The sequence below is a fragment of the Sapajus apella genome, unplaced genomic scaffold (assembly GCF_009761245.1).
Source record: "Sapajus apella isolate SASKATOON/1434 unplaced genomic scaffold, GSC_monkey_1.0 scaffold7, whole genome shotgun sequence".
NCBI lineage: Eukaryota > Metazoa > Chordata > Mammalia > Primates > Cebidae > Sapajus > Sapajus apella.
This window is the reverse complement of record NW_022436947.1, coordinates 5,677,713-5,696,265: the sequence shown is the minus strand read 5'-3', so window position 1 is coordinate 5,696,265 and position 18,553 is coordinate 5,677,713. Positions and strand designations below refer to the sequence as shown.

Below are 18,553 nucleotides of genomic sequence, written 5' to 3'. Positions count from 1 at the left end.
TTCCCAAAGTGCTAGAATTACAGGCATGAGCCACTGTGCCCAGCTAGATGTGTTCATAATTTTAATAAAATGTGTTGTGTATTATTCTCAATAACTTTACATATATTAACTAATTTGATTTTCAAACATCCCTTTGTTGCTGTTACTATTAACTTCCCATTTTACAGAGGAAGGGACCGCAACACAGAGAGATTAAGCAATCCAGGATCACATAACTGGGAAGTGGCAGAGCTTGGATTTGGATGAAGGCTCTCTAGTTCCATAGTCATCCTCTTAACCACTGCACTATTCTATTGTTCATGAACGTTATTTCTTTTAGGAATGTTACATACCACTTGCTAAGCTTGTACCTTCATTTAAAAGCTGTTTATGGAACTAGGTGCTAGGATAGGGAAGCCATTGTCCCAGATTGCTTGCAACCGAGGGGTTGCCTGGAATGTAGAACTTTTAGTGCCTAACTGGGACAGTCCCAGGCAACCTAGTATCATTAACACCCCATACTAGGGGTATGATTGTAATGAGAATAACAATAAGACCTGCCCTGAGAGAATTTATACTCTGGTGCCAAATAAAATTATACATTTAAGCATGTATCTAAAATAAAAGACATGGTCTATAAGAGCAGGTAGCAGAGGGGCCATGGGACAGGTGGGGGATACCACCTACTGTCACAGAAGCAGAAAGATTAATCATGTTTATTATGTCTGTCTCCTGATCTAAGAGGAGACAGGGCAGGTATGAGTTAATTTTTCCCCTTGGAGTGATTTATATTCTTACCACATGTTAAAACCAGAGAAGAGTAACCAATAATCAAAACTTATACCACTAATGTCTCATTTATCTCAAAGATGCATTTATATGACTGTTTAAGCCTGATGTGTTGCACTTTTAAATAATTATGCACAGTGCATGTGTATTTTTTAATCCTGCTTTAGTTTTTATAATTTACAGCTGCAGAGAACTCCAGGAGCTGTTTTTAAAGAGGATTAAGGTACTGCATCAAGAAGCCTCCTTTTCTAATCAGCAAAATCCACTGTAGCCATAGAATTAAAATTAAATATCATTACGTGTTTCCCAAGAAGTTTAGGAGAATCTGCAGGTTAAAAAACAGAAAGATTAAATGCAGCAGGAATGTGGTATGTGAGAATTCCAGGGGAGAATCTCTTGTAGCTTTCTGTAATTGCAAACAGACCTGTGGACCTTCCAGAGCCCACCTGGTGACTTCTAAGGGAAGGATGGAAGCTCTATCAAAAGACAACCCTCTTTCAGCTCCTGTTCATTTTCAGGACAGCATTGGTTAGTCATGCGTAACTGAGAAAAAATGGCACTGGTAGGCACTTTAATTGCAGGTCAAGTGAGGTACAGAATAAATAAAAAAATCAACTTGGACTTGTATTTTAGATGAGTGGCCAGATAAGAAGGAAAAGTCTTAGCTTCAAGGAATTAATGGGGGAAAAAAAAGAGGTCTTTTCAGCTGGTTTGGAGACAATCTTTTAACCCAAACCATAGAGCCAGCTCTGTGTTAAAGATCTAGCCCAACCTTTCAGCAAGAGAGGATTCCAGTGCAGGAGCAGTGAAGTGTAGTAGGTAGGAGGCCAGATTCTGGAGCTGGCCTAACATTCAGCTACCTGGCTGGGTCATGCCAACACAGAGGCTCAAACCAAGTGTTGCTGAATGATTAAATGGTAGATGGAAAATGCTGTATAAGGGATACAGAAGGCCCGCACAGCAAGTCTGTGGGAAGACTGACTGGTTATCAAGGTTGAACTTTACAAGACACACAGTCTGCAGAGCAAGGAAGATATGCAAGTGGCCCTGGTGAAGTGGGGTGTAGGGAACCATAATGAAGACTTGCTAATGGGGGATGTGCAGGCCAGCGATAAGAGCTGTAGCTTGTCATTCTATGCTTTCGTTTCATCTATATCTTCAATGAGTGGCTTTAGGGGTACTGGAAACTACTTGTTGAAGGCAGCCTCATTTAAATAGTCTAGACAACTCAACCAATTGGAAAGGCAATTTTAATGAATCGATAGGAGTGAATTTGGCAACTTTTTATGCATGGTTTTGCATTTTCCATATTTTTACATTTTACAGTTTTACTTATTCAGTTTCTTTCTTGTCTAACCTGTTATAATGAATGTTTTAAACTGTTTATTATATGATGGAACACAGTGGAGGTCATTAAAAGTGATGTTTTGCAACACATGTTACACAAAATGATAGATTCATTCATTCATTCATTCATCTACAATCATTTATTGAGGGCTTACTATGTGCTGGACACTATGGAGACAAGATACCCAACAGCAAAAAAGGCCTCTACCTTTATGGAGCCAACATTCTTATTGTGCTATTGGTGGGAAGACAGACACAACCAAGTAAACAAATAAATAAACAAGAAAGAAAGAGGGCAATATAATAGCATTTTAAGTGGGAGATTGGGGGAAATATGATTTTAGATTGGGTGATCAAGAGAGGTATTTCTGAGAAAGTGGTGTTTGAGCCAAGGCCTACAGGGTGAGAAGGACCCAGGCCTGCAAAGAACTGGAGGGATGTTTTACTTTGCAAAAGTAACAAATAAGTGCAAAGGTTTGGGACAGGAAAACTGGCAAGACGGTTGAACAGAAAGTGGGTAGGTGTGGCTGAAGTATTAATATTCAAAAGGCAGAGGATATGAGATTATGTTGGAGAGGTAGGCAGGCCATGTGGACGCTTGTAAGTCATGGCCTTATAAGAGCTTGATATCTATGCTACTCTATTTAAGGAAAAGAAAAAGATAAAAATGGCATGCCTGGAATGAGTCCATATAAAAATAATATATTTGTGCATTTAGAATCTATGGAAGGGAGATACCACCAAAGAATTGACATGAGATTAGTCTGGGATAATTTTACTATAAATGTTCTTTTTGTTTTTTTGTGCTTTCTGATTTTTTTCTTAATTAATCAATTATTTTTCTTATAAGGAAAACAAAACTAACAAAGAAAGAAAACACATATGAGCTTTAAAAAATTTAAAACATTTTTAAAGTATCATTCATTTCTAGACAATTATGGTTGTTCTGATTGTTTGACAAAATGTAACGACCTCTGAAGTTTAAAAAAGTTCATACATAAAGATACTTGTACAAATTTTTGTAACCAAAAAACTTGCACAAATGCATGAAATATTGAATATTTGTATTATTTCCAGTTTTAATTTCGCTCTCACAAACAGAACAGAGAAGACGAACAGGCTAAAATAAATTAAAATGAAAATGCATGTCAGAAAAATACCTATTTTTGGATAACAATGCCCTTGTGATAAAGTTGCTTTATCATGTCATCTATTATGAGAAACCGAATTGAGCCACTTAGAGAGGTTGGGAAAGTTGAGCAGGAAATCTTAGGACTTAGGACTTAGTCAGGCAGTCTAGGATACAATCTAGGTTCCCAGCCTAGCAATGACCTGGTATGTTTTGAAGGGAAACTGAGGAAGGAGTAGGTGAGAAGAATTCTGTCCATAAAGCTATATGGGATTCATGACATTTTAGTTAAATGGTTCTGAAACTTTTTTGTCTTTGTATCCTTCACACTTTTGAAGATTGAAGACCCCAAGATCTTTTATTTATGTGGGTTATATCTATTGATATTTATTAAATTAGAAATTAAAACTGAGAAATTTTGAAGGTATTCATTTGTCAATTCCTTAAAAAAATAACAAGAACAATCTCATTACTTTCACCCTAACCATGAAAAAGTTAAAAGCATGTTGATAACTTGCTTGAGATCTTAAACCAAAATACCATGTCAGCTTGGTTTCTAAAATAAAGCCTTAAAAATTAAATTTCTAACTAAGTTATAGAGGTATTTCTTAAGAATCTTGCTTCCTTTGGGTAATTGGCATGAGTATGATTGTTCTATCTGAATTCAGTATAACTAACATTTTTTTTTAATTGGGTATATCGGTAATAAAATGCCAAGAATGTCTTTGATGAACTTTCTTGGAGAATGCTATGTGTCTTTTGCTCGAATGCTACCTGTGGTTGAGTCTTGTCTCTTGTTGAATTCCCAAGAAAATTGAATGCATAATGAAGGAAGACCTCCAACTCAAGAAGTGGCGTGATAGGTGTTGTGATTTTTAAAACTCTTCACCAACTGTCTCCTTCTGGCTGCTGGGGGACACAGATGACACTCGTCCTGTTTGTCTACTAGATTGCCTAGTCATTGTGAATAAGATAAAATAGAGTTAGACAGGCATTTGTTTGAGAGAGCTATTTCTACTCAAATCCCAAAGTTGCTTTCATGACTTTTAAGGACTTTAAGTGAGAAAGAGAATGAAAGAAGGTGTCCTTTTGGGGTTGCTGGTAAGAGGGTCTGTTGCCTGTAGTATAGAATCTTCGAAAACCTTCTGTTTTAAATGGCACATCTTATATAGTATTTAAGTCATATACGCTACATCTTCTGTTTTAGTTTCTCATTGACCTTTTCTGTTTGTCCTCCCCCGCCCCTCACCATGCCATTCTCATGCCCCCCAATTCCCATCTTGTCTTTCTTTTCCTTGAAGTGTGAGCCTATGTGTAGATAGAAGAAGAAAAGATGGAATTGCCTCAATTCTTCTTGCTTTCCCCACTTCCCTCAAGCTTTTCACTTTTTATCCTGTTTGCCATCTATGCATTTTCTTACAGCTGAGCCACTGTCACTGTTTGCCCATCATTTACAGTTTTTGTTCCCATGTTGGTTGGTGGGTTGTGATGCTTAAGGTAGGATCAGAGAGTCATCATTTTTTAGGACTAGAAAGGACCTAGGGGATCATCTAATCTAATCTTTCTCATTTTTACAAGCAAGGAAATGGAAGACCAGATTGTTGGAGTGATTTTTACAGGTGATCTTACAGGTCCACCAACTAAATGGCACAACAAGATGCACTCAGTGCAGGAGTGAGGCATCGATGTCTGTTGTGCAATTTCTATGTTTCGGGTGATGTCTAGTTGCTAGCTCATTTCATCGCAGCAACCAGCCTGACTTTTGTAAATAATGAAATAAGATATATTCCCAACTCCAAATTGCAGAACACTGGGCAGCCTGACTGCAAATCCCACATTTCATCTCCTTTCTCCTGGCTGTCCTGCCTCCTCCACTCACACAAGACCAAATGGTCACATGTCTCATTAGTTTATGGGCATACATCAGTAAGAGATGTTGTTTGAATGCTGTTTAAAAAGTGCTAGAATCCTGTTCTTTTAGGGGTTAGAAAACTTATTTTTTTTTTTTTTTTTTTTTTTTTTGAGACGGAGTTTCGCTCTTGTTACCCAGGCTGGAGTGCAATGGCGCGATCTCGGCTCACCGCAACCTCCGCCTGCTGGGTTCAGGCAATTCTCCTGCCTCAACCTCCTGAGTAGCTGAGATTACAGGCACGCGCCACCATGCCCAGCTAATGTTTTGTATTTTTAGTAGAGACGGGGTTTCACCATGTTGACCAGGATGGTCTCGATCTCTTGACCTCGTGATCCGCCCACCTCGGCCTCCCAAAGTGCTGGGATTACAGGCTTGAGCCACCGCGCCTGGCAGAAAACTTATTTAGAAAAAAAAAAAACTTATTTGAAACCTCATGCATGACTTGAAAATTCATTTAAAAACATCTCCACTTAGCTAGGTTCGTGCTATAGATGAAAAATCTTAAGTATAAAATTTATGCATCAGTATTTTAATCAAGTCAGAAGCTCCTTCTTGGCTGCTCAACATGGGAGTTAGAAATCTGCATTTAAATTGTGGTTCTAAAATATAGATCCCAAGGACCCAAGGGGCCCATTCCCAGAGGAACTGTGTATAGAGAGTATAAACTTTTTGCTTGTCTTCGATTCTGCCAGCTCTCAGAAAGTTCAAGAATGAGTCTGAAGGAGGAATGAACTGGAAATAACAAGAAAATGCTTAGGGATTTGGTATAGAACTTTATTTAATGATAAGATTTTCCCAGTCATTCATAAGGGCTGAATCTACATGATCTGACATGAATTATGGTGTGGGATCTGCTAATAGGCAATTTATTTGACAGCTGTTGGAAGGGTTATTACTTTCTGTCAACAGTCACACATATTTGTTTTGTGGTGATGCTGGGCAGCTGCTGGAGGAGCAGAGTCCCTTAAGTGTCGTGCACATGGGCTTCTCAGACAGTCAGGCTTCACACAGGCAACCATGTGGAAGCAGAGCCTTGCAGGATTAAAATCCACAAGTGAGAGAAACCTCTGCTTAGGAAGAGATTTGATTGTAAAACAACAACAACAAAAACAAAAAGAAAACTTAAAACCAATTGCAGAAACATGAGTGAGGGAGAGAGAAAATTGTATTTGTCATGCCATCATTTTTTTCTAAATCCTCTGCCTTGACGCAGGCTTTTCCACTTGCATACAGCCTACACATCGCTATCAGATTAGTTTCTTAAAGCCAGTTCTGAAGACATGTAATTAGCTTGCACAGATACATTCGTTGACTTCACATTGAGTCAAAAAACAGTCTCTCTCCTTGGCATTCTGGGCCTCCACATTATAAACTCCACCAATCCTTCCCAACCCTTCTATCCTGATCTCTTACTCTAGGTAACTGATACTTGTCCCAGCCAGACCACTCTTTTTGGAGTGTACTTTGCACGCCCTGGCTTTTGCCTTGCTTGTACAGATGCCTTACTTTTTTCTTCCTCTCTTTCTTCTTTTCCATCAGCAAACTTGTCCAGCACTTTCAGCACCTTGAATGGTGCCTTGCAAAAAACTAGTCAATAAGGAACGTCAATTAAATGGAACTTTTTGGGACTCAGCTTCTTCATTTAAGTGGTTATTAGGATCAAAAGATCGATGTAGCAATGCTTTTTAACTGTAATAAAGCCATGGTTTTTTGGTGGGATGTTTTCAATGATGAGAGTAAGAAGTAAGAAAACAATAAGAAGATGAGGTTGAATGTTGGGTTTCAGCTGGGCTGAGTTGGTGGAATGTTCAACTGGAAGTGCAGTGAGGAGGAGGCGACATGTCCCTGCTCTGCTGTCATTGCTGATGTTCAAAAGAGACTTTCAAAGAAAGTCGCTGGCAAATGTTGATATGACTTCTGGGACCACAGGAAGGAGGGGGCTGGATGATTAATCGGCTGGGAACTGCCAATCTCCTTGCTTATGTGTTCCTTGCTGTCACCACGTGGCTCATGTTCTTTATCACCACCACCCTTTCCCAAACTGACTTGTCCACCACTGTGTGTGTTTCTATCTCTTTTTAAAAAAATATATTTCATGGATCTCCGACTACAGAATCTTCTTTTCTGCACTTACTCAGAATGCTACAGATTTGGCTTTACAGATAAAAATAAGAATTTTATCTGGATGTATAATTATCTCTCAATCCAGGGTTCACACCTGCTTAGAGATGGGCAGCTTTTTGCCTTGTTGGCTAAGTTCACTATCATATCCTCCCTTGTCCTTGACATCATCTCCTGCTGAAATTATTATGTCTTTTGAAGCTGACCTTGTTACTCCATCTTGATTAATTCCACGCTGCAGCCTTGCCAAGCTATAATTGTGGCATACCAAAGCAAAAATCTTAATGATTTATACCAGAATCAGATACTGGAAAATTGCTTTCGATGATGTTATGGAGGATGATTTCTCAGGAGCTATGTTTGTGGTAAACATTACTTAAAGGTAGCAGATCTGTGTCATCTGGGTTTAGGAAAGTCAAGAAAGTGATGAGTGGGAAAATTGAGCAACTTAAGGGAAGAAGGTTATATTTTTTGTTTCTTGCTGGGTGTGTTGTGCTTACATATTTTTCTAAATGTATCAGTTAGGATTAGATTTGGCTTCACATAACATGAAAACCCAATATGATAGAGTCTTGAGCAGTAGAGAAATTACGTCTTTCTCTTGTAAAACAAGATAGGAAATAAACAGGACTTATATGTGTCTCTAAGAAGTCTTCAAGGAGCAAGGCTGCTTCTAGGCCTCACTCTCCTTAAGTGCTTTATTCTCATGGCCCAGGAAGACTGCTAAGAATTCAGTCTACACTAATGAGTATGAGGCACATAATGGAAGAAGAGAACAATGTGCCCCCTTCTGTTTATAGTGCCTTGCTGGAAGTCTCACGTGACACTTCAGATTACATCCCATTGACCAGAAAGTATTCCATGGATACACCTAACATCTGGAAAGGATGGGAAGTTGTCTCTTAGTGAGGCAGCAAGAGGACAAGCTTAACTCTGAGTTTCTGTTACCAGGAAAGAAGGGTGGCTGGGCAGGGTGGCTCATGCCTGTAATCTCAGCACTTTGGGAGGCTAAGATGGGCAGATCACCTGAAGTCAGGAGTTCGAGACCAGCCTGGCCAGCATGGTGAAACTCTGTCTTTACTAAAAATACAAAAATTAGCTAGGTGTGGTGGTGGGCACCTGTAATCCCAGCTACTTGGGAGGCTGGGGCAGTAAAATCGCCTGAACTCAGGAGGCGGTGGTTGCAGTAAGCCGAGATTGCGCCATTGCACTCCAGCCTGGGTGACAAGAAGGGAATGATGGATGTTGGAAATATCATTATTTTCCATCCCAGTTCCAATTCATCTCTTTAGTCAAGTGGTCTCCTGAACACATTTGCATTTTCCCACTTCTCCTTTGCTCCTGTGGGGTTTTCTCTGCTTAAAGAGTGTGCTTTGCTGCCTCCAGCTAGTGAAACGCACCTTTTCCATGAATCCTTCCCTGAATACTCTTCTGAAAGAAAGCTATTTCATCTTGGGATTTCTATAACACTTACTTTCTCTACCATTCATATATTTATCACACCTTACCTTACATAACAATCATCTGTATATATTTGTATATATGTTTTATCCTTCTGTTACATTGTGAATGTCAGAGGGCTGAGGACCGGTTTTAGGTATGATTGCATCTCCAAATGTGGCTTTGCTTTGGCCATATTCATTAATTAAACAAAAATTTCTTGAATGAGTACCCTATGCCAGGATACTGTGATGAGCAAGAGTCACATGTCTTTCAGGGAGACAGACTAACATACAATGTGTGGTAAGCGCTTTTGCTAAAGAAATAAATGAATTGTACCCCCTTCACTTATTTTACAGTTCTAAATTGAAGAAAGTCAGCATATTTAATCTTATTTCTTAGAACAGATAAGCACATTTTTAGAAAACCACAGCAATGAGTTATGAATACTTGAAGTAATATGATATCCATATTTATAAGACTCGCATCTGTAATTAGTAAATAATACAAATGTTTAGTAAAGTTGGACAATTTGGGGGCTGCAGCTGCTCTAGAACAGAAGTCCCCAACCTTTTTGGAACCAGTGACCGGTTTCATGGAAGACAATTTTTCCACAGATGAGGTTGGGGGGATTGTTTCAGAGGCATTAGATTCTTATAAGGAACTTGCAACCTATATCCCTCACATGGGTGTTCTTGCCCCTATGAGAATCTAATGCCATTGCTGATCTGACAGGAGGCAGAGCTCCGGTGATAATGTTTGACTGCTGCTCACCTGCTGGGCGGCCCAGTTCCTAACAGGCCACGAACTGGTAGTGGTCCACGACTGGGAGGTTAGGGACCCCTTCTGTAGAATACTCTCTCTCATTCTTTCCATCCCACCTTCTCCTCATCTCCTTTCTCTTCCTCTTTCTCATCATTTTTTCCTCTTTTTCCTCGCTTCTCAAAAGGTTGTGGGGCAACTTATAAAAATATATAGCATGTAACAAGATAAAATATAATTAAATATAAGTAGGTCAAACAATTGAAGAAAAGATCAAAAAAATAAGTCAGAGTGAGATTAGTAAACAGAAAGAACTAATGGATGTTTTAAGGGCTTCTAACATTTTCCTAGGAGTACACTCTAAATTTAGACCTAAAATTTAGAACAACTAGCACAGAGTGTCATGATCAGTTACACAAAATAGTGTATTTTCTTTGACGATGTCTGTAAGTAGATGAAAAGTCGGATTAATGTATGTTTATAGGGGTAACTTGAAGGTTAGTGCTAATTACAAGGGTTCTTCCCCCCATCCCCCTGCTTTGGTATGTTGCATATGCAGATAGCTTAAAGCATTTGCTGATAAAAGTATGTTCCCCAAGGCTACTTCTGGACCTGGACACAGCTGTCCACTCTCCACCCTCCAGTCACTGCCCACAGCTGAATAACCCAAGTTGCAGTGCTTCATGTGGGTGTTCAAAGCAACTCTGCCTCCTTGCATTTGCAGAAATACTTATTGTTACTATGCAGGTAGTTTCTAAGCCAGGAAAATTGTTTACTTGTCTTTTAATGAGCATTGCCTCAGTCATAAGCGTAACAGAAGGTAGAGGAGAATGACTCCCTCTTAACATGACTTTTCCAAGAGGGGGAATAATTATAGTTCTTAGAAGCAGGAAGAACTCTGGCGATGGAGACTGAAAATTGTTACAACAACATTAAGCCTATTACCACCATATTCAGTAAGCCTTGACTCTCCCTTCCCTTTAATCGATAGTTGTTTTAGGAGTATAATTGAGATGCAGAGTTGATTGTATTTAAGCAAAGTAGATCACAGCCTTAGGTTTGATCAATAGCTCCATTAGAGCTTTTAAAAAAGTCCACATTCCCAGGCTATATATCTAGGGATTCTGATTTAGTAGGTCTAGGTCTGGGGATCAGTATTTTAATAATACTTGATAAAGGATTCTAATAAGCTGTGGGTTAGAGATTTGCTATTTTAGGCCTTGTTGTGTGACTGACATACCACTTTGAATGCTGAGGAGTCTGCTAAGCCAAAGGTTATCCTTCAGTAAACCCAAGTCTAGAAGGTAGGCCAATGGTGGGATTCTGGCCTTATTGATCCCCCACCGATTTGCAGTGTTGTGTTATGTGTGGTCTGTAAGCATCTCAGGTGATGTGTGCTGGGCTTCCAGATTGAGTTTTTTCTTCATTGCTGAAGTGAAAGGCCCCGTGGCACCTTGGAAAGCATGTTCAACCTTGGAGCCTGGAGTCCTGGGTTCAAGTTCTGCCTTTATTACGTATTAATTCTACAATTGCAAACAAGTCACATAGCTTTCCTGAGTTTGTTTGCTTTTACAATGGAGATATAAATTAAATTTTCTGTCTCCTAAGGTGGTTGTGAGGATTCTCACATATAACCCATGAAAGTGATTTGTGGGCTGTCAAGTGCTCTGTATATATAAGGGATTATTTTTAATGAAATGTTTTCTCATCAATGGATTGACAGTCTCTTGTTGATAAAGAAACTACAGCCATGTGTGGGTTTTCTGGCTTGTCATTTCACAGCCAGCCGTGCAGTGCTGGGTGAGTAGAACTACTGTAGGAATATCACAGAGGCTGTAGGGGATGTTAGCAGGACCAGAATAGCTAGGGGCACCACAAAATCTCAAGGACTAAGGCAGATACCTACTGTCTGATCATTTGATCATCCCTAGCTTATAACAACTCCTCCTTTTCTGAGAAATGCAAATGGGTACCTGTATCTACACCATCTGGGGCTGCTTCTGATATATCTAGGGGTAGACCGTGACCCAACCCAAACTGAACCAAGCACATTCTTCAAGAAGAAACTAGTCCTGGGTCAATAAGAGCATTGAATTGAGAATCCACACGGGATTCTGGGTGTTTGGAAGGAAGAGTTGAGGGTCAGCAGTGAGGATCATTCCTGACAAGAGTTTCTCCAAGGGTATACCTATTCTGAATCTTGTTTGATGGAAATTGTTGGTAGGCATACCTTTTCTAGTGATTGAAAAAAATCTAAAATCTGCTAGCATGTCTTCATGCTGAGAGAAACATTTGTGCTTGTGTTGGCCATTTCTAGTAGTTTCTGAAATTGATAAGATCGAGGGAAAAAGATGCCTTTTTGTGGCTAGTTTTGCTAAGTTCAAGGTCTTATCACCTAAGGAAGCTGTGTGACGACCCATCATACCAGGGTTGAAAAGGAGATGTAAGTAATAGATATCCTATCCCAACTATGTCCTTCATTCCCTGTTGTATGAGGAAAAATTGGACCAGTGATAGTACGTCCCAAACAGAAGGAAATAAAACGTAAGTATCACTAGTTTTATAACTATGAGGATTCAAAATCCTCAAAGGAGAATTGAGGAGAGCTGATATTTAGTATCCACTTTCCTCCTGGTTCTCAGCACCTGTCATTCCCAGGATGCTTTCTGGGCCCACTGCATCCTTTCTTTTTCCTCCCCAATCCTGACCTAACCTCTCTTTCAGCACATAAAATTCCACTTCTATTGCCATATTTCAGATTGTTTTTAGGAAAGAATATAGCTATCTGATGAAATTAATTTGTATTTCCATTTGCCATCAATTTGAGGTCATTTTACATTTGGCTCAATACTGTGTTTAAGATGCTATGACCTTCTCTTTTCACTGTATTGCAAGAAACTCAATTGTAAGCTACGACTAGATATAGGAAAATAATGGATGTCTCTGCTGGCATATGCTCTGTAAAATATGTAGATTCTAAATATTAGTTTGATGTTCTTACTTTAGGGACTTCTCTCCCAGAGGTTTATTCTATTAGTTGATTTTAGTTTTATCATCATTATTTTGACTTATTATGCAAGATTTAATATATATATTGTTGCTTGATGTAAAATACCCTACATTGTCTAATGAGATGAAATTTTTGTAATTCTCTCAAACATGATTCCCCTTAAAATATAATTAGGATCTGAAGGAAATCATTTTATAAAATCAAAGCTAATTCATTTCAAAAATCTTACTTTTGTTTTTTTCCAGGAAACAAAGTCCCAGGGTATTTGGATGGTTGATTTGAATCCTTATCTGCTTGAGGAGACATTGCATCATACAAGGGTTCAGCCTCAACCTTTTGTAGAGAAAAGAGGTAGGTCCGTTTTCTGATTAGGCAGAATATAGAACCCAAGATACATGAGGCTGCTAAAATAATTGTTATTTGATTATCTACTATGATATTTTCTTGAGCAAGTTGACTTTAGTCAATTTCAGATCTGGAAGAACTAGTTGATTACTAATTTAGGAGAAAGTCAACCTTACTGACTCATGCCTCTTGAAATTTGCATACTTAAATTCTGTGTTGATAAATTAGACTTGAGTTATTATGCTATGCCACTAATTTAACTTTTCAGCTGACTTTAAAATTAATGAGCCCAAGCCTTTTCTTCTGAAATTTATTTTAAAAAGTCATGTCCATAGAGTAAAAGGTTGTTTTCCTTGCCTATATTTTCTCCCTCGGGAAGCTGTGTAATTCATTCAGTGTTTATAATGGTTACTGACTGATCAGTGAAAATGAGGCAGAAGGGCGGACTTCAGCTCTGCATCTCCAGTTTGCATTAAAGGCATCCTTTATTTAAAATGGTATTTTACTAATGAATTAGCTTGAACATATCTCAGGAACAGGTCAGAATGGAATAGGTTAATACATTTCAGTAAGGATTCCTGAACACGATTTGTGTGTACTTGTGTGTTTCGAGATCCTTAGGGGACCTTTGTAGTAAAATATTCAGGAGGTTTTCTATCTTTTATTTAAGGAAGAATATTCAAGAACTTGCTTAAATAAATGTTTTCTTGTCTTGAATTTGGCCTTATAAATCATAGATAATATATTTATTTCCAGTCTGTTTGTGAGAAACCTGCCGTTTTGATGCCAGAGTTAAGTGAAAGAGAAAAGAGAAAGGAGAAAGCTGCTTCCTTTTATTGTATGTCTGTTAGGACTCACTGCTGCAATGGGGAATGCTCTTGGGGATGTTTTTCCAGGATACACTTTGCATGAGGCCTGAGTGATAGTCCACAGATAGCTAGGCTAAGCCATGATTAAAGTTCAGTACCTGCTCATGGAACAGAAAGATGCTAAACCTTCCTGGTATTCTTGAATTCATTAGCACTGTGCCAAACAAACTGGCTTTTGTATATACCGGCAGGATCATTTCCAGACTGAAAAAAAAAAAAGAAAGAAAAAAAGAAGAAAGAATAAAATGGAGAAAGAAATGGGTACAAGTTCTTTGGGAATGAAAGTTGAGGGAGAGTGTTTTTAATATGTCCCTAAGCAGGCCAGCCCCTGATGTTATTGATGGTTCTACACTGGCTGGGCCTGCGGTTGGAGGAAGTAAGATAGGGCCAGAGCTAGTAGAAGTATAAAGTTGGAAATCACAACTATATACAGTGTGAGGGAAGAAGGTAGAAACTGACTCTGGGCTAAGGGCAGGACACAGAACTATAATAACTGTTGTTATTATATTAATTCTTGTAGAAATTGTAGCATTTGCAAATGAAGAAATCCTACCACTACAGTCTAAACTTTTCATTTTTCAGCTGAGAAATCATACATCCAGAACATTGAGATAACTTCCCTAAAATTATACATCTAGTTGTGACAAAGCTGTGACCAGAACACAACCACTCACCTTACCATCCCCTTTCCAGTGGATATTATTATCTCTGGACACTGTCTCTGTGACTGCAGGTTGCTCATGGCTGTAGTGAGAAATTGTTCAAAGTGTCCCACCATTCAATAAACATTTATTGAGTTGAACTCAATAAATGTAGAGATGCCAGGCACTGCTCTGGGAGCTGAAGCTTCTAGAGTGACATAGTGATTGTTTTGATTTTTCCCTGTGACTTCAACCCTTGATGCTCCTTTCCTCTGATCTTTTCTTTCTTTCTTTCTTTTTTTTTAAAATTTTAAGTGTTTTGTTAAAGATGGACTCTTGCTGTGTAGCCCAGGCTGGAGTGCAGTGGCTATTCACAGACGTGATCATGGGACACTGTAGCCTCAATCTTTTGGTCTCCTGTGATCAATCTTTTGGTCTCCGCCTCTTGAGTAGCTGGGAGTACAGGCCGACACTTTTTTTAAATCAGCAGCTCTCTGAGACTAATTTTCACAGTTTACATTAGCTTGCTGTTAGTTCTTGCTGGAGTGATGGTAATGGGTGAGGGTATCACTGGCAGTTGCAGAAGAGAGGGTGTCTGAGGTACACCGAAGTGATTGCTTACACTACATTAAAAGTTAAAAAATGTTCACAAATGTTTGCTTTCTTTAGTCTTTTAGAAAATCAAATGGGGCTCTAATGAAGACATTTTCAAGAGGAAGGAGCAACAATAAATCTTGGTTGTATTTAACTGCAAAAGCTGCCTCCTGAATAAAAATTTGCATATAGATTTCTCATGAAATGTCAAAAAGGCAAAAAGTTTGGAAGTGAGCTTGGAACAGAGTATCTTTATATCATGAAAAATAGATGATTATTTTCCCCCACACATTATGCTATTCATTTTTCTAAGACTCTCATGATATCCCAAATGCATATTTTATAATCTTAACATTTTGTAAAAAACCAGAGGTAAGCATTCTTTATTTCCCTCTGCTCCAGAAGAAAGATATACCTCTCCTACTTCAACTTGATAAGGAATATAAATACTATGTTGACAAGGTTATGGCAGAACTTTATTTTATATAGAAATAAGCCACTTCAGGGCCGGGCGTGGTGGCTCATGCCTGTAATCCAGCACTTTGGGAGGCCGAAGCTGGTGGATCATGAGGTCAGGAGACCGGGACCATCCTGGCCAACATGGTGACACCCATCTCTACTAAAAATACAAAAATTAGCTGGGTGTGGTGGCACGTGCCTGTAATCTCAGCTACTTGGGAAGCTGAGGCAGGAGAATCACTTGAACCAGGGATTTGGAGGTTGCAGTGAGTGGAGATCACACCACTGCACTCCAGCCTGGCGAGAGAGAGAGTGAGACTCTGTCTCAAAAAAAAAAAAAAAGAAACAAGTCACTTCAATAGCTCAGAGTTTGGAGTTAAAATTATTTTAGCATTTTGAAGAATTACCTACCATTCTGATCAATGCAGGACTCAGTTAACTATGTCGCTCTAAAACTGAGCCCAGGAACATCTGATTATTTTATCTTCAGGAAAATTCTACAAGTATTAATGTAATTTGAAAATTCTACATAGATTTAGCCTTCATTGAGGGCTGTTAGAATATATTAGTTGTTCATTGTTAGACATAGTGTTCGCTATGTTCTGTGATGTAAGATTAGTTGTTCACTGACAGGCATTGTGTTCACAGAATGCTGGGGATGGCTTACGTGGTTGCTGCAAGGGAGATTATATTCTACTCGTCTAACCAACATCTTTCGCAGGGAAGAAAATGATGTAGAAAAGGAAAAGGTTGCTGTAGCTCAGCATAATTTTGTTCCTTTTTTCCTTATTGAAACACTAGTATTTACTTTTTTTTTTTAACTCTTCACATATTTTGAAATTGTTTTAATGATTTACCCCAGGATGAGGAAGCATATTTTGTTAGGGGTAGATGCAGTAGATTAGAATGATACTCTCTCTGCTCCACCCCCTCATCCCTAGAACCTGTCACTATGTTACCATCTTTGGCAAATGGGACTTTGTAAATGTGATTAAGTTAACAGGATATTGAAATGGGGGGGGGTGTGGATTATCCTGGGTTACCTGGGTGGGCCCAAACCAATCATATGGTTTCTTAGCAGTAGAGAACTTTTCTAGGCTGAGATTAAAAAGAGATGTGATACTGGAAGAAAGATCAGAGAGATGCTATGTTGCCAGCTTTGAATGTGAAAGAAGTGGGCCATGAACCAGGGAATGCCAGGGGGCTCTTGTGCTGGAAGAGGTGAGGACAAGGATGACCAGTGGGGCCTCCAGAAAGGCACACAGCCTCGTGAACACCTTGATTTCAGCCCAATGAGACTGTGTCAGGCTTATGACCTTCAGAACTGTGAGATTATGAATGTGTATTGTTTGAAGTCAAATTACCTAATATGTGATAATTTGTTACTGCAGCAATAGAAAACGAACTCAATAGAGATATGATTCAACAAGAGAAAAGGGAGGGTGAGATGACTGGATGGAGAAGTGGTAAGGGAGTAGCAATGGAGCCTGGATTTTTCTTTTTCTATTTTTTAAAAACAGTCTTGTTCTGTTGCCCGGTTTGGAATGCAGTGGCACAGTCTCAGCTCACTGCAGTCTCTGCCTCCTGGGTTCAAGCAATTGTCCTGCCGCAGCCTTCTAAGTAGCTGGGATTACAGGCACGCGCCACCACGCCTGGCTAATTTTTGTATTTTTAGTGGAGATAGGGTTTTACCATGTTGGCCAGGCTGATCTCAAACTCCTGGCCTTAAGTAGTTTGCCCGCCTTGGCCTCCCAGGGTGCTGGAGTTACAGGCATGAGCCACTGCACTCAGCCTGGATTTTTGAATTAAGGTTTTCATAGATGATTTGAAATTAGGATTATGTGATAAAGCTCCAAGTGTCCTCATAATTGTGCACTTTTCTAGCTAGTGAAATGTCAAACTTCAGCAGCAAACTGAAGGAGAATCTCACTAAAATAGAAGGTGAGCTTCTATGAGGGCAAGTGACCAGCAATAACTTGAGGGAAAATGGCCCACGTGATGTAGTAACGATACCATTTGCTTATGTGCTTTATGATCTGTTTCAGCTTCTGACCTGGTATCTTTAAATACAGTTTTTGCATCTAGTTACCAAGAGTTGCTGGAGCAACACAGACAAAAGACTTTTACATGGCCAGGCGCGGTGGCTCAAGCCTGTAATCCCAGCACTTTGGGAGGCCGAGGCGGGTGGATCACGAGGTCAAGAGATCGAGACCATCCTGGTCAACACGGTGAAACCCCGTCTCTACTAAAAATACAAAAAATTAGCTGGGCATGGTGGTGTGTGCCTGTAATCCCAGCTACTCAGGAGGCTGAGGCAGGAGAATTGCCTGAACCCAGGAGGCGGAGGTTACGGTGAGCCGAGATCGTGTCATTGCACTCCAGCCTGGGTAACATGAGTGAAACTCCGTCTAAAAAAAAAAAATAAAAAAAAAAAGACTTTTACATTAACCTCAGACATTGTATGCCTACTAAAGAAGTCTGGAACTGGTGTAGAATAGCAATGGAGAGTTAAGGTAACTTGCAGTAGTACGGTTTTGGTTTTTTTTTTTTCCCTTTACATGAACAGAACATTTTATTTGGGAGAAAGAGATTCTGGATGCAAGAGAGGCTGACAGGATTTTCCTTAAAATAAACCCAGAGAGAAATAGATCCCTTGGAAGCTGTGCCACTCTACCTATGATAAGAATGCCTGTAGGGATGAGTATACTTTATATACGCCATAAATTATATAAATCTATAGAAATATCATGAAATATCTTCCTGGAAGTCAATTAATTAATTGAATAATTTTAAGAAAACATTTCTTAATGTGAAGCAGCAAATTATGAAATAGAAGGCATGATTTATACAAATATTTACAATAAAGATCTCAAAGGAATTTCATGTTGCCACAAACTATAGAGGCTCACCCTCCTGTGCTCCTAGAATGGGAAGAAAGCTTCAGGAAGCACTGGTGAAGGGCAAGCAAATAACACCTTACTTTCTTTTCACAGATTCTTCCTTCCATAGAGCATCACAAATGACTGAAGTTTTCTAGATAGTTACTTATTTTTTAAAAAAATGTATTTGTATAAATTATGGGACACAAGTGCAGTTTCTTTCTTTTTTCTTTTTAATTCTTTTTGTGGGGAGACAGGGTCTTTCTTTCTCACTCGG

At 39.2% G+C, this 18,553-nt stretch overlaps 1 long non-coding RNA gene across 2 annotated transcripts in view; it reads left to right on the top strand.

Annotated features, from left to right (window-relative positions):
- Positions 1–18,553, top strand: part of LOC116550118 — a 187,909-nt gene that overhangs the window by 79,664 nt on the left and 89,692 nt on the right. The window contains exon 3 of one of the 2 annotated variants that reach the window (XR_004268234.1): positions 12,744–12,840. This is a non-coding gene — a long non-coding RNA (uncharacterized LOC116550118). Of the gene's footprint in view, positions 1–12,743; positions 15,469–18,553 lie in introns of those variants that run through there. The other variant, XR_004268233.1, reaches the window with a different exon arrangement.